A 19,215-nucleotide genomic window follows, 5' to 3' on the forward strand; every position below is an offset into this window, starting at 1 on the left:
TGTAAATGCTTAACAACTTTGCTTATTTGTGAATGGTACTGACTTATTAGTCAGAAATGACATTGATGTTAGTATTGGTCGTGAAGCCTTGACTTCTTAGTCATGATCGACAGTAGTACTGAGCACTGGTTGTATGGTATTGGCTTAAGAGTCAAGAATGACATTGATGTGTTTAACACAGGCTGAAATGATTAGATCTAATCAACATGAGCATGAAATGCTTGACCGACCCCAAGGTCTAAGAAAACTAAAAGCTCTTGGCTAGTCTAAAGGCTAGTTACGTAGAGCCAGGGCCAAAAGGCTCAGGTGAATGAACGTCACATGGCTTAGGGAGTGGATCCCCAGAGATAGACTTATTAGTCATTGATAAGCGTACAAAATATACGCTTATTATTAACATTTACAGATTGATTTGGTTGTTTCTCTCAAGAGAAGTTTCTATTTAATCTGTTTGGTGAACTTGTGCAGTTTGTTGTTATAATTCTGATTTGTTCGAGAATTTGGATAAATGTTGGTTTTAGTAGCCGAATATTGGCCAATATGTGGAAATGTTGTACAGGTGATATATCGCCTGTCTTGGGCGATATATCGGCATAAGAAGGAATTCCAAATTTTGTTTTTGCAGAAACGACATCAGAAACTCGCGTTTTCATCGAGAAAATTCGCCAGGCGATATATCGCCTGTCTTGGGCGATATATCGGCACGAGGGCATTTTTGGAAATTTTCATGGAAATTCGTAGGTTTTTGGATTTTTATAAAAAGAAGATCTGAAAGGATAAGAAGGGGGAGGCATTCTGACAGCAAAGAGAAAAGAAATAGAGAAGAATCCACGTTTATTTCGTTTGTGTTTATTTTTATGTTTTTGAATTTTAGATTGGATGATGAAGTTTAATATTATGAACTAAATTCGTATTTAGAGTATTTTAATGTAGTCACTGGATATTCTATTCGTCTTTAATGCAACTTCTATGAATCTTTGAATTTATGGTTATCTATTGTTCTTTTGTTTAATGCTTGTAATTGATTGGCCATCTGTTGCATGATTATTGGTTTTAATTCAATATCTGAAAAGTGAGAATTGGAATAGCTTTAGACAATAGACATAGATTTTAATTTAGAACGAAAGTATCAAATTGGTTTGTGTAGCAATTAGGTTTTTGTTCTTAATGCGGTTTATGTGTAGAATTTATCACAGACATGTAGAAAATTCGCAGGTAAACTGAATATTTTATATCTTGAGAGAGAATAGAATTGTCATTAGTAAACTTGCTATAACCATAGATCACAGAAACATATTAGTTGTATTATTGATTGAATAGAATTGAAGGTTGATGAAATTAGAATACTCTAATCTTTCGCTCATATTAAATTTCGTTAATTAAATTGTGTTTTCTTAGTTTATTGATCATTGTTAATTGTCATTAAAATTTCATTAGTCAAATAGAAATAAAAGTTTGCTATTGGTAATTATTAGATCAATTCCCTGACGGAACGATAATATATTTCCACTACTATTACTTGTTTATTCGATTGCGTATACTTGCACAGTAGTAAAAATTCGCAACAGTCATCTATTCAGAGAGTGACTTATTAGTCATCTATCCAAAGATAGAATTAGTAGTCATCTATTCAGAGAGTGACTTATTAGTCATCTATCTAAAGATAGACTTATTAGTCATCTATTCAGAGAGTGACTCATTAGTCACCTATCTGATTAGGGATGCAAACCCTAGAATGATTACCAGAATCATTCATTGAAATTGTATACATGCAATAATAATTTTTCTTGATGATCCTTGGCTCATGGGTGCTATGTGGTGCAGATTAAGGGAAAGAAAAGCTCACCCAGACTTGAGTGGAGAGCTTAGGTGGTAATGTGTACATATGCAGCCCCTTGACCACCACAGCCAAGGTGTTTCTCATAGGAACTAGGGGCTAACCCTATTTTTTTCGTTAGGTCGGTGGGTTGTAATTTTTATACTGTAATGGCCATTTTGGATTGTAAATAACTTTGTAAACACTTTTATGGGCCCATGTATAGTTTAATGTTTTTAAATAAAATATATCCATTCCTTTTGACCGTGATTTTTCACCCTGTCCTATTAACCTAGATGCACGTTTATATCCTAATGACTCGTTTAGCGAGTTAAGCACTATTTAAAGTCCACAGTAACGGTCTTGAAGTAACCAGGGCATTACACTTTTGAATGTGCTTATCATGCTTAATGGATAAAGTTATTGACTGTTGATTAACTAGAGGTTATGTACCCAAGGCAGTTAATGGGAGCCGGTGGTGGTTATATCGAGGCTGGGAATTATAGCCAGGGCTTGAGCCCTCCGCTTGCCCCTTAGAATTGGCAGCAGGTGTTTACAAATATGCAATTAAGATTGCAGAGGCAAGAATAAGAGATTAGGTGTTTAATACAGCAGCAGGTTCTATCAGGGAACACCTCTTCCTTTGCTATGCCAAGGGTGGCACCAGTATTGGCTCAGCCTAGGGTTGAGAGCAGATGGAAATTTCTTTGTGAAAGATTCCATGAATATTACCCTCCAGTGTTTTAGGGAGGCCTAGATCCATTCAGAGCTTAGCAATGGATGGGCATGATCAGTTCCAGGTGGTAGGTCACGATAGGGTGATCTGTGCTACATATGTATTGCGGGATGATGCCCGGACGTGGTGGGAAGTGGTATCCCAGACACAAGATACAGCTGTGATGAACTAGAAAGAATTTAGGCAGCTATTTAATGAGAGATATTACTTTGATGCAGTCTAGACTGCTAAGACAAATGAGTTTATGAACCTGGTTCCAGGAAATGCAATAGTAATAGAGTATGTTAACAGATTCGATGGGTTGGCTAAGTTTTCTTTTGATATGGCACCCACAGATGTAGCTCAGAAGGAAAGGTTTACCCAAGGATTGAATCCCATAATAGCTCAGGGCATTAGAGTCGCCCCAGTACATGAAATCTCTACCTACGCTCAGGTGGTAGGGAAGGCTCTTGTTGTTGAGAGCACAGGAAATGAGATTGGGAAGGAGAGTGCCGGAGAGCGCAGAGCTTAAGCGGTGATACCTCCATTTATTTGATCAAACAAGAACGAGGATTGGAAACCCTACCTGACATGCATTCGTTGTAAGAGGCACCATTTGGGAGAATGTCGAGCAAAGACATGTTTCTTATGTCAGATGTTTGGGCACCTACAGAGGGATTGCCCAAGGCGAATGAAGGATGAGCCAAAGGGGGCGGACAACTTGGCTTCAGCTCGAGTGTTCGCTCTGATACAGTCAGAGTTAGAGACTGAGACTGGGGCTGGTTCCTCAGTAGTGGCAGGTTAGCTTTTTAGTTCTGATTTTTATTTTTTTTGTATTATGTTAATTGGTTTTGGTGCCATGTTGTTCTTTGCTTTGTTGCATCTAGAGAGGCCTAGACTTGATATGCAGATTACATGGTTATGTTGTGATGAGAATGTGGTACTCTATTGGTAATTTTAAGAGATGAGTTAGGTTATGGTGAGAAGGGACTCATCAATTGATTTGATAGAGTTGGTTATGACCGAATTCGATATGATCCTGGAGATGGATTGGTTAATCGAGTTTGGGGCAATAATAGATCGTAAGGAAAGGATAGTAACCCTTGGGCTTGAGAGTGAGAAACCCTTGTATTTGTTGGCACTGTACATGGACCCCGTATGCTTATGACATCTATACTTAGAGCTAGAGATCTATTGTAGGAGGGATGCGTAGGATTCTTAGCTAGTGTGGTGGATACCAGTCAGGTCATTTCAGTGGGACCAGGATAGACTGGATTAGTCTGTGAGTTTCTGGATGTGTTTCCAGGGATTTGTCAAGGTTATCTTTACACAAAGAGATAGAATGGTGATTAGGTTGGTGTCAGGGACGGAACCAGGTCGAGGGCACAGTATTGAGCGACTTCAGTAGAGCTGCAGGAAGTAAAGGTTTAGTTATTGAGTAAGACAGTATTCTCTAGGGTGGATCTTCGATATGGTTATTACTAGCTGAAGGTCAAAGAGAAGGATAAGAAGAAACCTGCCTTTTATATTAGATATGGGCACTAGGAGTGCTGATTTATGTCTTGTGGATTTGATTAATGCCCTAGGTTTTTTTATGGACTCGATGAACAAGGTATTCAGAGATTATTTGAATTGGTTTGTGATCATCTTGATTGACAATATTGTGGTATACTCCCAATTAGAAATTGGCCAAGGAAAGCGTTAGAGGTCAGAAGTTTCCTTGGATGGGCAGGATATTACATATGCTTTGTGGAAGGATTCTGAGTCTTCCTACCGATCAGAACCAATTTATAAGTTATTATGATATCTCATTAATAGAAAAGGAGATTGCCTATGCATCATGTTAGTTGAAGGATATGGACAGAGCAGAAGTAGAGTTATTGGTGGGCTAGTTGGCCAACATTATGCTTGAGTTTACTCTTGTAGAGATGTTCAAAGGAAACAGATGAGTGACCCATAGATGGAAAGGATTGAGGAGAAAGTCTTAGTTAGAATAGCTAAGGATTATGCAATGTGATTCAGTTTGAATCATTTTGGACCTGTATACAAAGACAGGTCATTTTTTATCAGTAAGGATGAATGATACAGTTGATAGTTATGTAGATCTCTGCGAGAGAGATAGTACGCCTTCATGGAATTTGAGGTCTATCTTACTAGATGAGGACCCTGATTTTACTTCCAAGTTTTGGGGAAGGTTGCAGAAAGCGATGAGTACACAGCTGGAGCTCAAAACACAGCTTTTTATCCACAGACTGATGGTAAATTAGAGAGAGTTATCCAGTTATTGGAAGGGCACCTTATGAGATGTTGTATAGTAGGATATGTATATCACTCATTCACTGGGATGAGATGAGTGAGATGTTATATATGGATCTTGAGGTGGTTTAAAGGATCATTGAGGCTATTGAAAAGATTAGAGCTTGGATGCTCGCTTCTCAAAATAGATAGAAAAGTTATGTTGATCTAAAGTGAAGGAACATGGAGTTCTAAGTGGAAGGCTATATCTTCCTTAGAGGATCACCATGGAAAAGGGTGGCGAGATAAGGGCAAGTTGAGCCCTAGATTTGTAGAACTGTTTGAGATCCTGGAGGGGATCGGTCAAGTGGCCTATATATTGACCTTATCTTTGGCATTGTCGGTCGTAGCAGTGTATTCATATTCCCATGTTGAGGAAACATGTGTTAGATGAATCTCATGTGTTGAGTTATGAGGATCTGGAATTGGAGGTTGAGTTATCTTGTGAGGAACAACCAATCTAGATATGAGACAGAAAGAAAAAGGTTTTGAGGAACAAAGTTGTACCTTTGGTTAATGTATTATATAGAAACAGTAAGGTCGAGGGAGTGACCTGGAAACTGGAATCAGATATGCGGGATTGATATTCCGGGCTATTCAGATATAATTTCGAGGACATAATTTTTGTAAGGAGGGGATAGTTGTAATGTCCCAAATTTCCTAATAAGGCTTAGGGCCTTGATTAGGGGGCCAGGATAGAAAATTATGGAAATTATGTGATTATATGGCATATATGTGATTATGTGAGTTATATTATAATATGATTTTATATGCATGTTTTGGTGTACTAAATATGCATGTGGGACCATTTCTATTTAAGTGGGTAATGACCCAACTACTTTGTGTAATGACCCAACTACTCTAAACTTTGGACCATTAACGACAACTATACATAGACACTAATCTTTAATAAAACTTACAAGTGAAATAATCATTACTTCATTAAAAACTTAAAAAAAACAAATGTTAAACTACATAAAACTTAAAGTAGGATATGGGATCCCATTGTTTTTAAAATAAAAACATAACATAATTGTAAATAAAATGGATTACATAATAAAGTGCGGAAAAATACATATAAAACCATAAGTAAAGAAACTTCATCCTCAAACCGAACTATCGGCCCTTCGATTCCATTCCGCCTCAATACACATTCCCAAGCTTCCAAGAACCTTTCCCGCCACCCAAGCTATTTTCCTGCACATATAAACATAAAGGAGTGAGCCTAATGCCCAGCAAGGAAAACCTAACACGTAAACCATATACATATAATTCATAATGCAACATAAAACATATCGTAAACATATGTCACATATACTATAATGACCATTATTACTTGTGGTCCCATAAACTAAACAAGTCATATGCCCATTAGATTTGTGGGGCTTGCTAGCTAAGCAAGTCATATGCCCATAAATTTATTGGGGCTTGTTAGTTATACAGGTCATATGCCCAAGTCTACAACATACATAACATCACATAAATCATAGTTTAATCATAACACATAATTTATAAGATAACACATAACATAACATATAGAATCCTATCCTATTTTCCTTACCAAAAGTATCGGGATATGAGAACAGGTTTGGGACTTTGGAACACTCCTAAAAAAAATCATAAATAAAAGGGTGAGTATACTAAAGAAAAAGGGATGAAAAAGAACTATACCATCAAATGTACTTACCAAGAATCTTATGTTCGAGATCTTAGATTTCCTATCCAAGAAATAAGAATAAGTTAGGATATTGAGTAGAAACTATAAGAACTTAAAGAAACAATACCAAAATGAACTAGAGTTTGGAATACCTTGAATGCTTTTATGACCAATCTAAACCTTGAGCTAAAATGTGCTATAAACCTTACTTCCCAAGTGTTTGGTAAGCTTATGATTCTCAACCCAAGTGTTTACACTCTCAAAAATAACCTAGCAACTTGCAGCCTCTGAACTTGGCTTGATGAATGAATAAATGGCTGGGTACTAGGTCCTATTTATAGAGTTCAAGAATGAAAAGATCTTCATTTAACTTGAATAAAAATAATGGCTTTTTAAGTGAAAAATATTTGAATTATCGTTCAGCAGAGGCTGAAGACTCAGTCAGAAAGATGCTGGACTTATCAAGAGGTTAAAGATTAAAATGGGAACGTTTTAAAAAATATTCAAAAGTACACTGAAGGAGCCGATATATCGCCTGGGCCAGCATGCCCGAGGCTTGTCGAGGTGCTCGTGCGAAGTTACGTGTTTTTTGTATCCCCGTACTGCGATATATCGCCCCCTATAGCTGCGATATATCGGCATACGCTGAATATTTAAGCACGAAATTGCAGATTTTAAGCTTAATTTGAATTGAGTAAACAGCCTTGACTAAGTCCTCTAACGTTTTCAAAGCTGCTGACAGACCCTAGGATATTCAAATATTACTCTTAATAAACTTATTCCTCAAAAATACTTAATTACCATTAAACATACTCATGACAAGTGTTACTTTCTTATTGGGTCTATCTAAACCTTATAATATAATAAATATCACCATCAATATCAGTCATATTAATCAAACCTTAGGTTAAAATTAATATTCTTAAACTATAGGTTAAACTTAGAAAATCAACAAGTGTTACTATGAGTGTCCAAATAAATCTCGGTCTGAACCAAAGTCCACAGTCATAAAAATACTACTATCTAACTAGCTAAGTAAAGTTTCTTGGACTTTACACTTTGGCCCGTTTTGGGTATATTTGGCATATATGTGTGTGTGAGACCACATTATTATGTGGATATATATTTGAGTTATTTGGCACGAGACGATCCTAGGGAGCAAGCTAGTGGGAAAGTCACAACGGGATCAATACCTGACTCAAAGTGACTCAGGGGGTATATTGGGTATTTAGCACATTGCCGGGATATTGGGTAATGGAAATGGTTATTTGATGATATATTGGGAGTTAGTGAAATCAAGAGGGAATTCTAGGAATTTTGTCTATTTTACCTCAAGGGGCGTTTTTGGGACCCTGAGCATTAGGATTTGCTTGAGGTTACTTAAGCTCGAAGTAACCTATCAAAAATATAAAAAGAACGTTCAGTACGTTCTCTCTCTCTCATTATCCCTTTTTGACGTCGTTAGTATTTTCGAATGAAACTTGAGTTTTAGGACTCAGATTCAAGCAAGGTTAAAGTTATAACGATTCTAGGGAAGATTAGATACTTATTAGTCGGAGGATTTAATTGGGAAATGATTCAATCAGAGGTAATCCAAGCCTTATGTTTTAAGTTTTTCGAGTTTTTAAGCTTTGATTTGATTTTATGTTTTGTTGAGTTTATAAGTTGTTGAAAGCTTAGGTTTTGTTGGTTATGGGCCATTGGGATGTTTGGGAACTTTTTTTTTTTGGATTTGGATATGTTTGGATAAGGTTTTGGAAGATTTTTAAATGAAGAAAATGAAGGTTTTGGTTGGGTTCGTGGTTGGGCTGCGACCCTGTTCTTGGGTGTCGGGCCCAGGCTTGATGGAGGAGGCCTACTGTTTGGGCATTTAGGGTCGCACCGCGGCGCGAGGCACAGATAGAGAGGGGGTTTGGCCTCTGTTTGGAGTCAGGCCGCGGCGCTAAAGGGCAGTTTTGGCCATGTTGGGATTTTAGTCGTGGGAACTTAAACCTAAGGGCTCGGGATCGATCCTACTACCCAGTTTGGTAGGATTCGACATCCCGAAGGCTGGGACTCGGTCCATAAGTCTTTATTTACTCATTTTTTTACGGGATTCTATATTATGGTTGTGACTAGGTGAACGCTAGGAGCTTGGAAACAGGATTCTGTTAGAGGGTCGTTTATTGGTAACTCGTGCTTGGACCAAAAGTAAGAAAACTGCACCCAGTATGTGGTGCATGTGAATATGTTATGGCCTAACTGTTGAATGTGGAATGAATCAGAGCTTGAGTCTCTTTAAATGTGCATGATTATGATTATGCTTGTGATTATTGATGAAGCATGTTGAGTGCTCTATATATGGATATCTGTTGCATCATGAATGCGTGGTTGCATTGTTTACTTGAGAAACGCACTGACTTATTAGTCAGAAATAGCAATAATACTGAATGGTGGTCGTAATGCTCTGACTTATCAGTCATGAACGACAATGGTGCTGAGTGTTGGTCAAAGAGCATTGAATTATCAATCAAAAGTGCCAATAGTGTTAAACGTTGGTTGTGAAGTTCTAACTTATTAGTCAGGAACGACAATGGTGCTGAGTGATGGTCGTATGGAATTGACTTATGAGTCAAGAGCTGCAATAGCGCGGTGTGCTGGTCGTATTGGTTAGGATAACCAGAAGCGTCAAGTATGCTTATATAAAGGATATGGCTAGGATACCTGAGTTGACTTAATAGTCACATATCCTAGCATTGGGTTATTAGTCAAGAATGACCTTAGTACGTTGAATGCTGGTCAGCACTAGGTGCGCTTATACAGAGGATAGGGAAATGGGGCCCAGGGTGATTTATTAGTCCCATATCCTAGCATTTACTTATTAGTCAAGATTGGCAATAGCGATGAGCGCTGGTCAAAGGGCACTAACTTATTAGTCCTATGTTCTAGGGCATCGATCCAGAATGATTCCCTAATCATTTATTTATACTTGCCTACATGTATGGATAGGGTTATTACTGCTAGGCATGCCTATTATGATTTGATGACATATCATTAACTGCTTATGAGCATGTTTAAGTTTTCTTGCTGAGCCTCGGCTCACGGGGGCTATGTGGTGCAGGTAAAGGTAAAAGAAAGTTGGACCATCCTTGAGTTGGAGAGCATAGGTGACGATCTATACATATACGACTGCTCGACCACCACGGCCGAGGGTTTAAAGAGGAACTAGGGTTAAACCCTATTTTTCTGCTTAGGTCGGCTGGTTGTAACTCTTTTATTGTAGTTAACCCTTTAAATGTATTTTTGGAACCCAATGTATACAGTAAACATTTTAGTGAAACGTTTGTATCTTTGACCAAATTTTTTTAACCATAAACCGTTAATCACATTTAATTACACGATTATGGCCAAATGACTTGTTTAGCATGTTTAGCACTATTTAAAATACACAATGTAACGGTCCCTGGGTAATAAGGTGTTAAAATCTTGATCACTGATGATAGGGCGAGGAGTACCGAATCTTGATAACACATTTTCTTTCAAGAATTTGACAATTGTAACGTTATCATTAGTTCGACAGGGTATGGCCTCGACCCATTTGTAAACATAATCCACAACGTGAAGAATGTAAATGTAGCCAAAAGAAGGTGGAAATGGTCCCATAAAGTCTATCCCAAAACAATCAAATATTTCAATAATAAGAATTAGGTTCAAGGGCTTCATGTGCCGGCGGGACAAGAAACCTAACTTTTGGCACCTTATATAAGAATGACAGAAATCATTGGTGTCTTTGAACAAAGTGGGTCAGTAAAGACCGCATTGTAAGATTTTTGCAGCAGTTTTCTTCACAGAAAAGTGACCACCACAATCATCATAGTGGCAAAAATTCAGCACACTAGATACCTCATCGTCATGGATGCATCTTCACATGATTGGGCCGGGGCAATACTTGAATAAGTATAATTCATCCCAAAAGAAATTGCCCACCTCGACCAGAAATTTACATTTGTCTTCTGAACTCCATTCAGATAGGAGTTCACCTATTACTAAGTAGTTCACGATGTGAGCATACCACGGTAACTTAGTAACATAAAGCAATTGTTCATCTGGGAAATCTTCATGAATAGGTGGACCATCAGTGGGATCGTTGAATTCAAGTCGAGACAAATGGTCTGCGACGACGTTTTCAACACCTTTCTTGTTGTAACGTCCCAAATTACCTAATAAGGCTTAGGGCCCTGATTAGGGGGCCAAAATGGCAATCTATGGAATTATATGCTTATTTGAGATATATTCTTGTGTAATTATGTGATTATGTGAGTTATATAATAATATGACTAGAAATGCTTGTTTAGGGGTATTAAATATACATATGGGCTCGTTTCTTATTAGAAGGGCAATTTTCGTAATTTGGCCTGTTATGGGTATAATTGTATATATGTGCATATATGTGATATATGTGTGAGACCACATTATTATGTGGATTTATTTTGGCTACTCGGCACGAGACGATCCTAGGGAGCAGGTTAATGGGAAAGTCACAACGAGACCTAATACTTGACTCGGGGTGAGTCAAGGGGTATTCTGGGTATCTAGCATGTTATCGGGTAACGAGAATGAATAATTGATGATATTTTTGGAGTAAGTGAGATTAGGTGGGAATATCGAGGATTTTGACCATTTTTCCCTCGGGGACGTTTTTGGTACCCCGAGCCTCGGGATTAGCTTAAGTGACTTAAGCCTTAAGGAAATAAACACAAAAACGCTCAACACTCAGCAACACCAACCGACTCACTCTCTCTAATTTCTCTAAAGGAGTCAATTGAGGAAAGCTAAGGAATTATTAGCTGAAGCTTGGATTAGAGGCTTAGCTCTATAATTGAATTAGTTACAGCTAGGGGGACTTAGATCACAGCTGAGGTAAAGTTTTAACCCCTGTTTCAATTGAATTATGTTTAAGTTTTGGTGTTCTTGAGCTTGTGGCTCAAGGTTTTGAATTTGAATTGGGTGGAGGTTTGAGTGTGTTGAGATGGGGTTTTGTTATTGGGAAGATGTTAAATCTGTTATGGGGATTGAATTGAGATTCTTGGTTTGATTTGGGGTGTTTCTGATTGAGTTTGGCTGAAGAAAAACCAGAGAATTCTGGGTTTGTAGGGTTGGGTCGCGGCCTTGTTCTTGGAGTGCCGCGCCCCTCTTGAACCTAGGGGTCAAGGAAGGGTTCAAACGCCAGGGTGCGCCGCGGCGCGTGTTCAATGAAAAAGGAGGATGGGGCCTCTGACTTGGGCGAGCCGGGGCACAGGTGCCTGGGGCCACGACACTTAAGGATTTTGAACCCTGGGAGGGTTTTTGGGTGCGAGAACTCAACCCTAAGGGCTCGAGATCAACCCTGCTACCCGGTTTAGTAGAATTTGATGTCCCGGAGGCTGGGACTCAGTCCGGAAGCCTTTATTTGCTCGTTATTAATGAGATTTTATATTATGGTTGTGACTAGGTTATCGCTAGGGGCTCAGAACTAGGATTGTGCTCGAGGGTCGTTCTTACTTTTTACGCTATACTTGGACCCGAGGTAAGAAAATTGCACCTATTATGTGATATACATGATTAGGGCTTGGCCTAATTGTTGAACATAGTTTGGATTTGGGCGTTGGCCCTGTAAATGCGCATGATTATGATTATGCATGTGTATATCTGTTTTAATGTATTTTCATGCATTGTATCTGTATGTATGATAAATGTATTGTTGGGGTTTTATGCCCTAATTAAAACCCAAATTCTTTGTAATCTCATTTTATTATCAATAAAAGAATAGAAATCATTTTTTGACTTGGTCAATCACTTTGCTCACATGTTTTATTTTCATGATTATTTGTTTAATATAAACTTCTATTAAATCCCGAGCATATAGCTAATCTTATTTATAGTGACGTAATCACAGTGGAATATAAATATGATTATATGTTCAAAATAAGTTAGTCCTAAGATTAGTCAGTGCACTTGATTTACACTGACTTGCCAATCTACGATATGATCTACTTACACATTACAGTGTTATGTTCTTTCCAGAACATTAGCAAAGTAGATAAGATCGGATGTATTTGTTACATCGGACAGGACCGATATTGACAGTTGATAAGATAAGTAAACATACCGTTGTTATCTATTCTAGTCATATCATATAGTTGACCATAGGTCAATTCAATCTCAATTCTGAGTGGTTAGTATTCTAACTGATTGTATTATTTGAGTTCTTTGACTTGTTCGTGACCAGCTTACCCTACGGACTAGCCCATTCTTACATCTTGGGAACTCGGTAGTATAATTGAGTGGGAGTGTTAATCATAGATATGAACATCTATAGCTTCTGATGAAGAAGTGAAACGATGGTTTCCTTTTAGTTTGGTTCAAGGTGTTAAATGATAGAGATCTCATTTCAGTAATTAAATTAGTTTACTGAAATATCATTTACAAGGAACTAAGTGTTTTAAGGATAAAATACAATGAGGGGTAAAACGGTATTTTAGTCCTATCTCATTGTAGACCGTCTATAGAGGATTGAGTGACAATTATGGTTGTAACAATGGATAATTAATAGCGTATCTATATCTGTTATAGAGCGTTCTATGAATTCAAGAGTGCAATTCCAAGTCTATAGTGGAGTCACGAGGAATTAATAAGTTAGTAAATTTATTTGTTAGATTTATGATAACTTATTGGAGCTTGATTTCATAGGCCCATGGTCCCCATTGTACCTTGGATAAAATCATCTAGATAGTCTCAATTAATTGATTTAATCATCAATTAGAATTATCAAAGTTGACTAGGTCAATTTTGGATAGTTTCACAGAGTTGTGTAATTTTGAGAAGGAAAGAGAAATTATGGCAGATTTATTAATTAAGATAAATTGGTATCTAAATTAATAAATAAATTTAAATCAAGGTTCAAATTATAAATAATTAATTTGATAAATGATTTAAATAATTATTTAATTAATTAAATCAATAGAAAATAATACAGGCCTTGATTTTAAGTCCAATGGGCTTATAATCAAATGGGAAATTTCACGGGCCTATAACCCATGATAATTTTGACCTAGGGCTTCAAAATAGCTGTTATTTTATTGATTTTTTAATTAAATTAAATGGGCCTAATTGAGTCTATAAAAAGAGAAGATTTTAAATAAGTTTGGTAAGTCTCAAGTCAAATTTTCTGATAGTTTTAGATTCTCTCTAAACACAAGTCTTTTTCGAAGCCTCTTTGTTATTTTCTCTTCTTCTCTCTATATCTATCTCATGTGTTGAGAATTTCCCACACTAGTCTAGGTGGTTCTAAGGATACATTGGAAGATCGTGAAGAAAATAGAAGATCGGTTCAGTTTCTTGATAATACTCTGCGACAGAGAGGATACAAGAGTTAGAGAAACTAAAGGAAGGACTCTTTAATTCCGCTGCGTATACTGTAAGTATTCTATTTTTTGTTTCTCTTTGAATTCAATTTTAGAAACATGTTTTAGGCTATCTCGTATTAATTTGTTTAATATTAGATATACATGAAAATAAATAAAGATCCTGTATAAGCTTTTCCAACATGTATTATATGATTGTTTGTTATGGCAAGGAAGCTCGGTTTATAAGCTGAGGATCTATTAATGTATCTAATTAAAGATCGACTTGCTAGTCGAGGGCATAAATGGTTTAAGGGGCTCGACTTTTAAGTCGAGGGTCTCCCAAGGCTCGACTTATAAGTCGAGGGTCTCCAAGGCTCAACTTTTAAGTTGAGGGTCTTCAAGGCTTGACTTATAAGTCGAGGGTCTATGAGGCTCGGCTTATAAGTCGAGGATCTAAAAGACTCAGCTTATGAGCCAAGACCGGCGTTATGCGCATTGAGCGCAGGCCACCATGGCTGGGCCACCTTGGGAGTGTACTATGCACTTGACTGGCTTGGATGCCATATGAATAAAAGGGAGTGCAACACACACTTGTGTAACCCGATGGTTGTTGATCTGTAAAGCTGATTGGGGAAGTTTAGCTTATAAGCTGTAGATTTATCTGTGCTATCTGATGACGGGCTTGGCTTAGTAGTCAAGGGTATAGACTCGACTTATCAGTCGAAGGTTGAAAGGACTCGACTTATCAGACGTGGATTACAAACTCGACTTATTATTCGAAGACTACAAACTCAACTTATCAATTGAAGGTTAAAGGACTCGGCTTATCAGTCGAAGATCACAAACTCGACTTATCTATCGAAGAACCAAGACTCGACTTATTGGTTGAAGGTAAAGAACTTTACTTATCAATCGAGAGTTAAAAGACTCGGCTTACCAGTCGAACTCTAAAGGACTCGACTTATTAGTCAAAGGCTGATGGACTCGGCTTATAAGTCGAGGGTTTAAAGGCTCGACTCAGGAGTCGAGGGTGGCAGTAACGTGCTAAACGCTGGCTGATAGGGTTAAGCCAACCCAGAAGCAAGATATACGTTTGAACGCTCCTAGGATTATTTGAAATATTAAACAATAGACCCTTCTGGCCAAACCTAAGGCCGGTTGTATGAAAGATGGACTATAAGCCCTAGTGTGATTCTATAGCCACTCATCTTGGTCAATTGCATGCATGAGTGGGATTATTACTACTAGGCATGTTAGCGATATGGTAATGTACTACTTATAAGCATGATTATGTTTTCTTGCTGAGCCTCGGCTCACAGGTGCTAATTGGTGCAGGTAAAGGAAATGAAAGATTGGACCAGCCATGAGTTGGAGAGCTTCAGGGGCGGGGTGTACATATGCGACCTGCTCGTCCGCCACGGCCGAGGTTATCATTTGGAGCTAGGGTTGGACCTTAATTTTTGTCGCCTAGGTCGACTTTTGTACTCGTTTTTGAGTTGTAACCGTTTTAAACTGCGATGGGATTCCATGTATGAAAGTTGAATGCTAAAACTGTGATGGGATTCCATGTAACCGTTTTTGACTTTTGAGCGAAATTTTTAGTACCTAAACATGTGGTTAGTTTTAATTACACGATTTAAACCTAAATGACTCATTTAGCGAGTTAAGCACTATTTAAACTACACAGTGTAACGATCCTTGATTAGGAGGGCGTTATACTTGTCCTTGATTGTGATATCAAATTCTTGCAAAAAAAGGATCCACTGTATTAATCGCACCTTAGCATCTTTTTTGGAAAGGATATATTTCAAGGAGGAGTGATCCGTGAAGATCGTAATAGGTGATCCAATCAAATAAGATCAGAATTTGTCAAGGGCAAAGATGACGGCAAGCAACTCTTTTTCAGTAGTGGAATAGTTCATTTGAGCACTATTGAGAGTTCGACTTGCATAATAGACAACAAAGGGTTTCCCCTGCCTTCGTTTTCCTAGCACAACTTTCACAGCAAAGTTACTGGTGTCACACATGATCTCAAAAGGAAGACTCAAATCAGGTGAGTGAATGATGGGAGCGGAAGTAAGTGAATTTACAAGCGTTCAGAATGATTCCTCACATTTAGGTGTCCACTCAAAAATAACATCTTTGGATAGAAGGTTGTTTATCGGACGGGCAATCATTGAAATAATTTATATGAACCTCCTATAGAAGCTAGCATGACCAAGGAATGACCTAACGTCTTTGACAGTCTTAGGAGTAGGCATGTTGGGGATAAGGTTGAATTTTGAGTGATCAACCTCAATCCCTCTTTCAGAAACACTGAGGCCTAAGACTATGCCAGAAGATACCATGAAGTGGCATTTTTCCCAATTGAACACAAGTCATTTCCCAATACATCGTTTTAAAACAGCTTCAAGATGAAGAAGACATGTGTCAAAGGAATTTCCAAAAACAGTTAGGTCATCCATGAATACTTCCATTGATTTTTCAATCATGTCACTAAAGATGCTCATCATGCATCTTTGTAATGTAGCTGGTGCATTACACAAGATAAATGACATACTTTGGAAAGAAAAAGTGCAAAAGGGACAAGTGAAAGTGATCTTATCTTGATCCTCTAATGCAATCTTGATTTGATAATAGCTCGAATAGCCATCAAGAACACAATAGAAAGGATGGCCATCTACACGCTCAAGAATTTGATCAATGAATGGGAGTGGAAAATGATCTTTGTGGGAGGTGCCATTTAATTTTCTATAATCAATGCACATGTGCCATCTTGTCATAGTTTTTGTGGGGACAAGGACCCCTTTTTCGTTTTGGACCACGGTGACACCATATTTCTTTGGTACTGCCTGAGTAGGACTAACCTACTTGCTGTCGGCCACTAGATAGATGATATTAGCGTCTAACAATTTCAAAACTTCATTTTTTACAACTTCTTTCATTTTGAGGTTCAGTCGCCTTTGAGGGCCTCTTCGAGGGATAGCCTCATCCTCTAGATTGATTCGATGGGAGAAAATTAATGGGCTAATACCTTTGATATCAACAAGCGTCCAACCTATCGCAAATTTATGCGTTCGCAATAACTCGAGTAACTACAATTCTTGAGAATTTTGAAGGTTGGACGAGATGATAACTAGAAAGGTTTCATCATCTCCCAAGAAGACATGTTTCAGACCCTAGAGTATTTGGGTCAATTGAACAATTGGAACCTCTTCAGGTAAAGTTTTTGGCTGTACCCTCTCACGAGGTAGCTCTTCAAAGTGAGGTTTCCAAAACTTAGTCCTTCTATTGTGCAAGTATATGTGATATGATATTGCAAGAGTAGACTCAATAGAATCGAGACTTTCATTGTCAGACAAGAGGAGGAGTTCATCAAGATTATTGAAGTTGCTTCACAATCGAACCTCCTCGGGAATTAAAGTGTCAATCATGAATGTTTGATAGCATTCATCATCTTCTCGGGGTTGTTTCCCGATGTGGAAGATATTGACTTCAAAAGTCATATTTTCAAACGATATCTTCATTAGGCCATTCTGACAATTGATTAAAGCATTTGCAGTAGCAAGGAATGGTCTTCCGAGAATAATAGGAATTTTTTACTCCATGTTTACCGCAGATTGGGTATCAAGAATAAGAAAGTCCACCAGGTAATAGAATTTTTCAATTTGAACTAAAACATTCTCAACAATACCCGTAGGCTTTTTGGTGGAGCGGTCAGCAAGCTGTAGCACAACAATTGGCTTCATTTCTCCAAGACCGAGTTACGAGTACACAGAGTAAGGCATGAAAATTACACTCGCGCCAAGATCAAGTAAAGCTTGGTTGACTTCATGAGTCCAAATTTGGAAAGAAATGGTGGGACAACTGAGATCTTTGTATTTTGGCGGTGTCTTTTGTTCAATCACCACACTCATTTGCTAAGTCAAGAAGTAAATCTTCTTGACATGGTGCTTCCTTTTTGCAGTGCATAGATCCTTGATGATTTTGGCATAAGCCGACACTTGTTTTATGATGTGAAGCAAAGGAAGATTAATCTTCACTTGTGCAAGTGCTCAAGGATTTCAGCTCGGTTATCAAGAAGTTTCCCAACAAGTTTCAAAGCCTGGGGAAATGGTACTTTTGGAGAAGCATTGAGTGGTGCATTCTCAAGATTAACTTTTGGAGTACTGGGAGAGGTTGTTTTTATGGATGGATCTTGCAAAGTTTTACCGCTTCTAGTTGTGGTGCCATTTACTTCCTTAACATTTGGATCATTGGAATTTGAGGATTGGGTCAAGTGTTGGCCTTGCACATTGAATTTAGATTAAGAAGGAAGTTTGCCTTTTTCTGGAATGGCCAAGGATTTAGTCAATTTTGAGAATTGACATTTCATTTCCTTGATTTCTTCCATCATTTGGCGATTTAGTTTGGATTATTCCTCTATGAATGCGTGAAGGATATTCTCAAGAAAATTTCGTTGTGGATGAGAATTGTATTGAGGTGCAAAATATGCCATTGATGGTTGAACTTGTTGCTCATTTCTCCATTGGCCTCCAGACGATTGAGCTTGGTTAGAATCTCTCCAACTGAAATTTGGGTGGTTTCTCCAACTGGGGTTGTGCGTATGGGAGAATGGCTTGTTGTATGCCCATAAGGCATTGCATTGCTCCTCATAAACCCCCCCTCATTTCATTAAAAGCTAAGCAGTCCTTAGCTAAATGCTTCGTCCCTCCACAAACAAAGCAAGGTTCTTGTGGTTCCGCTTGAGCAATCATGTGTGGTTTTTGGCCATTTTTCGTCATTAAGACCTCAAACTGTTTTTCAAAGCTTCGAGTTAGGCCTTAACAGTATCCTCTTCTCAAAGTTGATATGGTTTATGTTAGTTGGTGCTATCAGTAGCATTTGGACCAGTCCAGGTGTGAGATTTTTTTGCGGTTTCTTCGAGATATTCAAGAGCATCGTCTGGCTTTTTTTCAAGGAATTCACCATTGCATAACAGTTCTACAAATTGGCGCTCACAACTCGTGAGGCCTTCATAGAAGTAACTGACCAAATGTCAGTTCTCATAGACATGGTGCGGGCACTGATCAACATATCTTTGAATCTTTCCCAGACTTGATAGAACGTTTCATTGTCCTTTTGGGAAAATGTGGAAATCTGTCGTTTTAGATTGTTGGTCTTATGACTAGGGAAGTGTTTCAGAAAGAAAGATTTGGTCATTTCCTCCCATGTTCCAATAGATCTAGGTCTCAAAGAGTTTAACCAGCTTTTGGCTTTGTCTGTCAAAGAGAAAGGGAAGAACTTTAGTCGCACAGAATCGACATTTTCGGCTCGATTATAGAACGTGGCTACTACCTCCTCGAATTCTCTAATATGCACGTATGGG

At 38.1% G+C, this 19,215-nt stretch overlaps 1 non-coding gene across 1 annotated transcript; it reads left to right on the plus strand.

Moving 5' to 3' along the window:
- The first annotated feature begins 18,896 nt into the window (after positions 1 to 18,896).
- LOC133820171 (small nucleolar RNA R71) lies at positions 18,897 to 19,001 on the plus strand. The gene has a single exon (XR_009886600.1). It is a non-coding gene; the product is annotated as a small nucleolar RNA R71 (small nucleolar RNA).
- The last annotated feature ends 214 nt before the right edge of the window (positions 19,002 to 19,215 follow it).

Source organism: Humulus lupulus, chromosome 2 (genome assembly GCF_963169125.1).
Source record: "Humulus lupulus chromosome 2, drHumLupu1.1, whole genome shotgun sequence".
NCBI lineage: Eukaryota > Viridiplantae > Streptophyta > Magnoliopsida > Rosales > Cannabaceae > Humulus > Humulus lupulus.